This window comes from Mustelus asterias, chromosome 4, assembly GCF_964213995.1.
Source record: "Mustelus asterias chromosome 4, sMusAst1.hap1.1, whole genome shotgun sequence".
NCBI classification, from domain to species: Eukaryota; Metazoa; Chordata; class Chondrichthyes; order Carcharhiniformes; family Triakidae; genus Mustelus; species Mustelus asterias.
Window position 1 is genome coordinate 102,658,903 of NC_135804.1, and position 9,969 is coordinate 102,668,871.

General features: G+C 48.0%; 1 pseudogene; it reads left to right on the forward strand.

The window, feature by feature from the left end:
• Positions 1 to 545: 545 nt before the first annotated feature.
• Positions 546 to 9,370, forward strand: LOC144493152 (uncharacterized; annotated as a pseudogene).
• Positions 9,371 to 9,969: the final 599 nt, after the last annotated feature.

Genomic DNA, 9,969 nt, shown 5'->3' on the forward strand with positions numbered 1-9,969 from the left:
GATAGGTCTGGCTCAAAAGTTAAAATTCTAAATTGGGGCAAGGCCAATTTTGATGGTATCAGGCAGGAACTTTCAACAGTTAATTGGGGGAGTTTGTGGGAAGGCAAAGGGATGTCTGGTAAGTGGGAGGCTTTCAAAAGTGTGTTGACCAATGTTCAGGGTAAGCACATCCCTCTTAGAGTGAAGGGCAAGGCTGGTAGAAGTTGGGAACCTTGGATGACTCGGAATATTGAGGCCCTGGTCAAGAGGAAGAAGGAGGCACATGACATGCATGAGCTGCGATCAAGTGGATCCCTTGAAGAGTATAGAGGGTGTGGGGTGTATGGGGTGTCAGGGAGGGGTAGTACCTCTGGTGGGGGAACATGTCACGTCCTTTTTAGGGTGGTTTGTCCACCTTTGGTCCCCACCTGGCATTCAGCTCTCACCTCTGGCTCCCTGTAGCTGTTTGCATGCAACAGCGGCCACACCCTGGGCAACGGCTTCGACAAGTCGGCTAAACCAGGTGAGGGTAGCCGATGGGCCTCAACCCTCGGTGAGATTGGGAGATGTCTATCCCAGCAAAGGAAGACAGACTCCGGCGGATCGAGTGGAGGAGACCAATGGAAGGCCCAACGGTCAAGAAGGCGGTCTCTGCAAGCGTCATGGAACGCGAAGAGCAGGACAAGACACAGTAGACGTCCTGGTCACCCACTGCGGCTAGTCCCATCTCCAGCCGTCTCGACTCTTGTCTTGCCACTGGATCCAGATGGGAATTGGGAAGAGAGAGTGAGGCTGATGCTGCACAACTCTCCCTCACTTTAATCCAAATCACGTGCTAGTCTCGACACCATCATCATCATTATCATCACCGTCCTGTTCAACCTTTGAAGTCCTGTGGCGATGGGCGAGCGACGAAGCAGCAGGTGTGGATACACTGGGAGCTGTAGTCACGGACCTGCACACAGGCGGCCCAGGTCTAATGGTAATTTTCCGCCGACCAAAGCAGCAGTGAAACTCAGCGTCTACCTGGGCGAATGAGCAGCCCTCTTCAGGAATGCACTGCTCACCTCCGTAGAATGAGGAAGGGGCTAGAAAAGTTGCCCTAAACATTGCCTGCTTCACTACACCCTGGCCAGTTTACTGTGGCTGGTGGGAATCCCATCTTGCGGTCGAACAAACAAAATAAAACGCAAGGTGACATCACTCACTATTGGCACTTGGAATGTGCCCACGCTTTTGGACAACCCTACAGCAGATAGACCAGAGAGAAGAACAGCCTTAGTTGCTAGAGAGCGTGCAAGATACAACATTGACATTGCAGCCCTGAGTGAAACTCGTCTTGCCAACGTAGGTCAGCTGACTGAAACTGGAGGTGGATACACTTTTTTCTGGAGCGGTCGCGGCAGCGATAAGCATCGTGATGCTGGAGTTGGATTCGCCGTCAGTAGTCACTTTGTTAGGAAACTTGCTAGTCTCCCCAAGGGTGTGAACGACCGGCTTATGACATTACAGCTTCCGCTACAGAACAGAGGTCAAGCCACCCTGATCAGCGCTTATGCCCCCACAATGAACAACCCGGACGAGATGAAAGACAAGTTCTACGAAGAACTAGACGCCCTACTATCAGCAGTGAGCAGTACCGACAAGCTGATCTTGCTTGGCGACTTCAATGCAAGAGTAGGGTGTGATTCTGCATTCTGGCCGGGAGTCGTTGGGAGGCATGGAGTAGGCAAGTGTAACAGTAATGGCCTACTCTTAATGAAGACCTGTGCAGCACACGTCCTCCTCATCACCAACACAACCTTCCGTCTGCCTACCCGTAACAAGACCACCTGGATACACCCCTGCTCTAAGCACTGGCATCTTATCGACTATGTCATTGTCAGGAGAAAAGACAGGCAGGATGTCAGAGTGACCAAGGCCATGTGTGGTGCTGACTGTTGGGCAGATCACAGGCTCATCATCTCCAAAATGAGGCTCCACATCAGACCCAAGAGGCGACCATAAGGAAGCAAGGTTATAAAAAGAATCAATGTGGCCAAGCTAAAGAACTCCAGCACAGCTTCAGCACTGGCTGAAGACTTCGAAACCAAGCTTGCTGACCGACACCTCGCAGGCAGCGCTGAGGACAACTGGGAACGCCTCAGGGATGCTGTCCATTCATCTACACTGAAGATGCTCGGGCCCTCTACCCGCAAGCCGCATGACTCGACTTGTTGAAAAGCACCGTCTTCATCGTGCCTGTCAGAATGACCCATCACCAGCTGCCAAGAAAAACGCCTTTACCAGTGCTCGCAGGACAGTCCAGAATAAACTGCGTAAAATGCAGGATGCCTGGCTGAGCGCCAAGGCAGATGAAATACAGGGATACGCTGACATAAACGACTTGAAACGGTTCTATGAAGCCCTCAACACTCTCTACGGACCTCAATCTCTCGGGAGTTCCCCCCTCCTGAGTACAGATGGCACAACTCTCATTACAGAGAGGGCTCAGATCCTGCAGAGATGGGCTGAACACTTTGAAGCCGTCCTCAACCGACCGTCATCTATTAACAATGAGGTGATAGACAGGATTCCCCAGGTCGATATCAACAGTGCCATGGATGACCCACCGGTAGTAGCCGAAGTCACGAAAGCTGTTAGCCAGCTATCTAGTGGCAAAGCCCTAGGGGCAGACGCCATACCCGTAGAGATCTACAAAGCTGCTGGTCTTGTACTTATCGAGAAGTTCACCGAGTTGTTTTGGAAGCAAGGATCCATTCCTCAAGAACAAAGAACAAAGAACAATACAGCACAGGAACAGGCCCTTCGGCCCTCCAAGCCCGCGCCGCTCCCCGGTCCAGGATTGAATCCTGAATCCAGGATCCCCGCCCAATTTTCCAGCCTATCTACATCCTAATATCCTATCCACCGAGCTGTCCCTCACAGCTACGATGCTTTGTTCATCACAACCTATTAACTCACCCCCACCCCCCCATTCCAGACCATGTGATCTCCAGGGAGAGGCGAAAACCCAGAGTGAAAACCCCAGGGCCAATATGGGGAAAAGAAAATCTGGGAAATTCCTCTCCGACCCCCTGTGGCGATCGGAACGAGTCCAGGAGATCACACTGGCCCTGATCAGAAAATGCTTCCCAACCCTATTCATTTCCACTTCTGCTTTACGAACACCATCTGAATTCCCTGCCCCCGAGACAGGTTCCCAACTATCCGCAGTCTCGCTCTGTACTGGCACCAGCAAGATGATCACAGAATGAAGCCTTGAAACGAGAAACAAAGATCAATTAGCCCGCGCCGCTCCCTGGTCCAACTAGACCACTCTTTTGTATCCCTCCATTCCCACTCCGTTCATATAGCTGTCTAGATAAGTCTTAAACGTTCCCAGTGTGTCCGCCTCCACCACCTTGCCCGGCAACACATTCCAGGCCCCCACGACCCTCTGTGTAAAATATGTCCTTCTGATATCTGTGTTAAACCTCCCCCCCCCTCACCTTGAACCTATGACCCCTCGTGAACGTCACCACCGACCCGGGGAAAAGCTTCCCACCGTTCACCCTATCTATGCCTTTCATAATTTTATACACCTCTATTAAGTCTCCCCTCATCCTCCGTCTTTCCAAGGAGAACAACCCCAGTTTCCCCAATCTCTCCTCATAACCAAGCCCCTCCATACCAGGCAACATCCTGGTAAACCTCCTCTGTACTCTCTCCAAAGCCTCCACGTCCTTCTGGTAGTGTGGCGACCAGAACTGGACGCAGTATTCAAAATGCGGCCGAACCAACGTTCTATACATCTGCAACATCAGACCCCAACTTTTATACTCTATGCCCCGTCCTATAAAGGCAAGCATGCCATATGCCTTCTTCACCACCTTCTCCACCTGTGACGTCACCTTCAAAGATCTGTGGACTTGCACACCCAGGTCCCTCTGCGTCTCTACACCCTTTATGGTTCTTCCATTTATCGTGTAGCTCCTCCCTACATTATTCCCACCAAAAGAACTTAAAGATGCTTCCATCGTACACCTCTACAAGAGGAAGGGCAATCGGCAAGTATGCGACAACCATCGAGGAATCTTGCTGCTCTCCATCGCAGGAAAAACCCTCGCAAGAGTCCTGCTAAATCGCCTGGTCACTCATCTGGAGCTGGGCCTGCTTCCAGAGTCACAGTGTGGCTTCCGTAAAGGTCGCGGGACTATTGACATGATTTTTGCCACATGCCAACTTCAGGAGAAGTGTCAGGAGCAGAATCACGAACTCTACACAACGTTTGTTGACTTCGCGAAAGCCTTCGACACTGTCAGCCGACAGGGCCTCAGGAGGATCATGTCAAAGTTCGGCTGCCCCCCCCAATTCATTCAGATGGTACGCCAGTTCCATGATGGCATGATGGCCAGAGTACTGATCCTCTGAGGCATTCCCACTCACCAACAGTGTCAAACAGGGCTGTGTGCTCGCACCCACACTGTTCAGCATGATGTTTACTGCCATGCTGAATGATGCCTTCCAGGACAGTGTTGCTGGAATCAGCCTTAAGTACAGAGTGGATGGGAAGTTTTTCAACCTGAGGAGACTTCAAGCTATTACCAAAGTGAAGGAGACTGTTCTGAGAGACTTCCTCTTTGCCGATGACTGCGCCCTGTATACTGGCTCAGAGCCAGAGATGCAAGTCGGTATGGACAAATTTTCCACGGCTTGTGACAACTTTGGACTCACCATCAACATTAAAAAGAGCGAAGTCATGCACCAGCCTGCTCCTCATGCACCGTACACAGAACCCATAATCACAATCAAAGGGCAGAAACTACAGGCAGTGGACCAGCTCGCTTATCTTGGCAGCAGCCTCTCCCGAGCAGTCTCTCCCGAGCAGTATCCTCTCCAGATACAGAAGTTAACTGCAGAATAGCAAAGGCAAGTTCTGCTTTCGGTAGACTGCGTTCCACTGTATGGGAACGTTGAGGAATCAGCCCAGCAACAAAACTGAAGGTCTACAGCGCTGTGGTACTCACTACCCTCCTGTATGCTTGTGAAATGTGGACTGTGTATCGAAGGCATGCAAGACAGCTCAATCATTTCCACATGACTTGTCTTCGCAGAATATTACGCATCAGATGGCAAGACAAAGTACCAGACACTGAAGTTCTCTCTCTAGAGCAAGTCTACTATCAGTCCACACACTGCTGATGAGAGCACAGACCCGGTGGGCAGGTCATGTTATCCGTATGCCGGACGAGCGCATACCCAAGCAGCTCCTTTTTGGGGAACTCATTGCTAGAAGACGCTCGCATGGAGGGCAGAAGAAACGTTACAAAGACACACTCAAGGCCTCCCTGAAGTCGCTTGACATCGACACGACGACCTGGGAAACGCTGGCACAAAACCGCCCTACCTGGCGCTGCCTCATCCACAAGGGATGTCAAGCTTAGGAAGCAAGGTGCAATGCTGAAGCACAACTTAAGCACGAGCTGCACAAGTCCAGAGCCACCAGTGCAACAACTACAGCGCCTACACAAGTTTGCCCAATATGTGCCAGGACATTCCGTGCCCGAATTGGCCTGATCAGTCATCTTCGGACACACCGCATCCAGCCTCATAATGACTAATGGTGTCGAGGTCCTCATCGACGACGATGGACGAACAACAATAGAGGGTGTAGGAGAAGAGTCAAGAGAGAAATCAGGAGGGCAAAAAGGGGACACCAGATTGGTTTGGCAGATAAGGCAAAGGAGAATCCAAAGAGCTTCTACAAATACATAAAGGGCAAAAGAGTAACTAGGGAGAGAGTAGGGCCTCTTAAGGATCAACAAGGTTATCTATGTGCGGATCCACAAGAGATGGGTGACATCCTAAGTGAATATTTCTCATCAGTATTCACTGTTGAGAAAAGCATGGATGTTAGGGAACTTGGGGAAATAAATAGTGATGTCTTGAGGAGCGTACATAAAGCAGATAAGGAAATGCTGGAAGTCTTAAAGCGCATCAAGGTAGATAAATCCCCGGGACCTGATGAAGTGTATCCCAGGACATTGTGGGAGGCTAGGGAGGAAATTGCGGATCCCCTAGCAGAGATATTTGAATCATCGATAGTCACAGGTGAGGTGCCTGAAGATTGAAGGGTGGCAAATGTTGTGCCTTTGTTTAAGAAGCGCTGCAGGGAAAAGCTTGGGAACTACTGGCTGGTGAGCCTCACATCTGTAGTGGGTAAGTTGTTAGAAGGTATTTTGAGAGACAGGATCTACAGGCATTTATAGAGTCATAGAGTCATTGAGGTTTACAGCATGGAAACAGGTCCTTTGGCCCAACTTGTCCATGCCGCCCTTTTTTTTTAAACCCCGAAGCTAATCCCAATTGACCGCATTTGGCTCATATCCCTCTGTACCCATTTTACCCATGTAACTATCTAAATGCTTTTTAAAAGACAAAATTGTACCCGCCTCTACTACTACCTCTGGCAGCTTGTTCCAGGCACACCTCTGGCAGTTTGTTCCAGACACACATTTAGAGATGCAAGGACTGATTAGGGGCAGTCAGCATGGCTTTGTGAGTGGAAAATCATGTCTCACAAATTTGATTGAGTTTTCTGAAGGCGTAACCAAGAAGGTAGATGAGAGCAGTGCAGTTGATGTTGTCTACATGGACTTTAGCAAGGCCTTTGACAAGGTACCGCATGGTAGGTTTTTGCATAAGGTCAAATATCATGGGATCCAGGGTGAGGTAACCAAATGGATACAAAATTGGCTTGATGACAGAAGACAGAAGGTGGTTGTAGAGGGTTGTTTTTCAAACTGGAGGCCTGTGACCAGCGGTGTGCCTCGGGGATTGGTGCTGCGTCCACTGTTATTTGTCATTTATAGTAATGATTTGGATGAGAATTTAGTAGGCATGGTTAGTAAGTTTGCAGATGACACCAAGATTGGTGGCATAGTGGACAGTGAAGAAGGTTATCTCGGATTGCAACGGGATCTTGATCAATTGGGCCAGTGGGCTGATGAATGGCAGGTGGAGTTTAATTTAGATAAATGCGAGGTGATGCATTTTGGTCGATTAAACCAGGGCAGAACTTACTCAGTTAATGGTAGGGCACTGTTGTAGAACAAGGAGACCTAGGGGTACAAGTTCATAACTCCTTGAAAGTGGAGTCACAGGTGGACAGAATGGTGAAGGCGGCATTCAGCATGCTTGGTTTCATTGGTCAGAACATTGAATACAGGAGTTGGGACGTCTTGTTAAAGACATTGGTAAGGCCACACTTGGAATACTGTGTACAGTTCTGGTCATCCTATTATAGAAAGGATATTATTAAACTAGAAAGGGTGCAGAAAAGATTTACTAGGATGTTACTGGGACTTAATAGTTTGAGTTATAAGGAGAGGCTGGATAGACTGAAACTTTTTTCTCTGGAGCGTAGGAAGCTTAGGGATGATCTTATAGAGATCTATAAAATAATGAGGGGCATAGATCAGCTAGATAGTCAAAGGTAGGGGTGTCTAAAACTAGAGGGCATAGGTTTAAGGTGAGAGGAGAGAGATACAAAAGGGTCCAGGGGGCAATTATTTCATGCAGAGGGGTGTGAGTGCCTGGAACAAGCTGCCAGAGGTTGTAGTAAAGGCGGGCACAATTTTATCTTTTAAAAAGCGTTCAGACAGTTGCATTGGTAAGATGGGATATAGAGGGATATGGGCCAAATGCGGGCAATTGGGACTAGCTTAAAGGATAGAATGGACAAGTTGGGCCGAAGAGCCTGTTTCCATGCTGTAAACCTCTATGACTCTATGACTGTATTATAGCAGGCCTCCCGTGGTATCATCCCCACACATAGAAAGGTTCCTCCTCCTGACCCCACCCAGCAGCAAGATGTCACATCAGCAGAGTTTACAGCAAGATTTTAAAAATGGGGAACTGGTGAACAAGACCTGCTGGAGTTGTACAGGTGAATACAGCTCAGGGAGAGAGAATCATTTCCAGGCGGTATCCTGGCTCTGCCCTTTGGCACTGCCTTTTGGCAGGGCCCTTTGGCACTGCTCTCTGTAACTGTGCCTGGCACTGCCCCAGCACTGCCCCTGCATTCTCCCCTGGGGAGCAGTTCCTAAACATGCCAGTGGACAGTGCCAGGAGGACGTGTCAGGGTGGGTTCTGTTGGAGGTGCTGCTGGGTGTTGTGTCTATGGGTGGGGGGGGGGTGAGGGAGGGAGTCTATCTCCATGGGGGTGGGTGGTGGAAGGTCTTTCCTCAATTCTATTTACCTTTTTTTTTCACATCAGGGCGCCTGAGCTGTCAAGACCCAAGGTTGCTGGCAGGGTGGATATGTGTCAAAAAATATGGCCTGAAAAGCCAGCAGTGCAGCTGGAGGAATTCACCCCATTTTCCATTCCACCCAATATATATCTGTGTGTATGCATAAGAAAGAAAATGCAAAGGTTGATAACTCCTGATCTCTATCAAAAAAAAATCACAAACAGAGAAGATGCTCATGAGAGGTGAGAATTTTCAGTATCATTCAAAAGGTAAGGTGCTCAAAGAAATTTAGACAAATAAATATTATGTTCCCATTATGTTTTGGGGCTTAGCCTCTTCTACAGTGAAGAGCAGGAGAATAGGTAGTCCACCATAGATTACTTAACCAACAAGTCAGTGTTTATTTAGATAGTTGTTGCTGCACCAGTGTCTAAGATGGAAGCGAGATAGAACCCTACAAATTCCTCTGGAAATGTCACAGTTCATGTGATTAATCACACAGGGATGCATTACTTTACAATACATAACGAATCTCCCCTTTTACTTCCGTAGTACAATAACAAACTTTTAAACATGAACAATTACTCACTATGAACATCAGTTACATTATCAAGTATTATTATGTACATATGTGCAATTAATACAAGAGTCTTTTTGGTTGACATTGATTTTGTTTTGGTTGTAATCTTTAAGATGTTCCAGAGTCTGAGCTTTGACAAAAAAATATCCTTGGTAGTCTGTTCCTGATCGATATCAGGTACTTCACCCTGTGAAGTTGCTTCGTTGTCTGCTTGTCTGGTTTTTCTACTGGAGTAGAATCTTAACGTGGTTCTGTAGTAATCCTTGGTTCAGGGATTTCACAACCTGGGGTGTCTCATGCAAGCCTCTCTGATACTGTCTCCACTAATTCACTTTTTGAGATGAGAATTTGAGCCGTGTGTCTCCGCCATATTCCCTCATCATCGAGCTCCACTGTAAAGAAATCGGCCCTGCCTTAGCTAGAGTGGTTGGAGGTATCCACTTCTCACTTGTAGAGTAGTTTCTCACTAAAACTCTTTCTCCTTGTTTAAAACTCCTCGGTTTTGATGTTAGTTCACGGTGAGTAACTTGTGCTTGTTGTTGTTATTCTACTATTGTAGTGGTGTGAGGTGGTGTGAATAGATTGAATTTAGTTCTTAGTTTCCTTCTCAGGAACAACATTGCTGGTGATTTTTGTGTGGTGGTGTTGCCTGTTGCCTGCCGCACAGTCTGTTTTAACCCTTATACGGTGGACAAATGACTACGAGTAGACGTCTAGCTGAAGAAATAGTGGAGGCGTTAGTTATGATCTTTCAAAAGTCACTGGAGTCAGGGAAAGTCCCAGAGGATTGGAAAATCGCTGTTGTAACCCCACTGTTCAAGAAGGGAACAAGAAAAAAGATGGAAAATTATAGGCCAATTAGCCTAACCTCAGTTGTTGGCAAAATTCTAGAATCCATCGTTAAGGATGAGATTTCTAAATTCTTGGAAGTGCAGGGTCGGATTAGGACAAGTCAGCATGGATTTAGTAAGGGGAGGTCGTGCCTGACAAACCTGTTAGAGTTCTTTGAAGAGATAACAAATAGGTTAGACCAAGGAGAGCCAATGGATGTTATCTATCTTGACTTCCAAAAGGCCTTTGACAAGGTGCCTCACGGGAGACTGCTGAGTAAAATAAGGGCCCATGGTATTCGAGGCAAGGTACTAACATGGATTGACGATTGGCTGTCAGACAGAA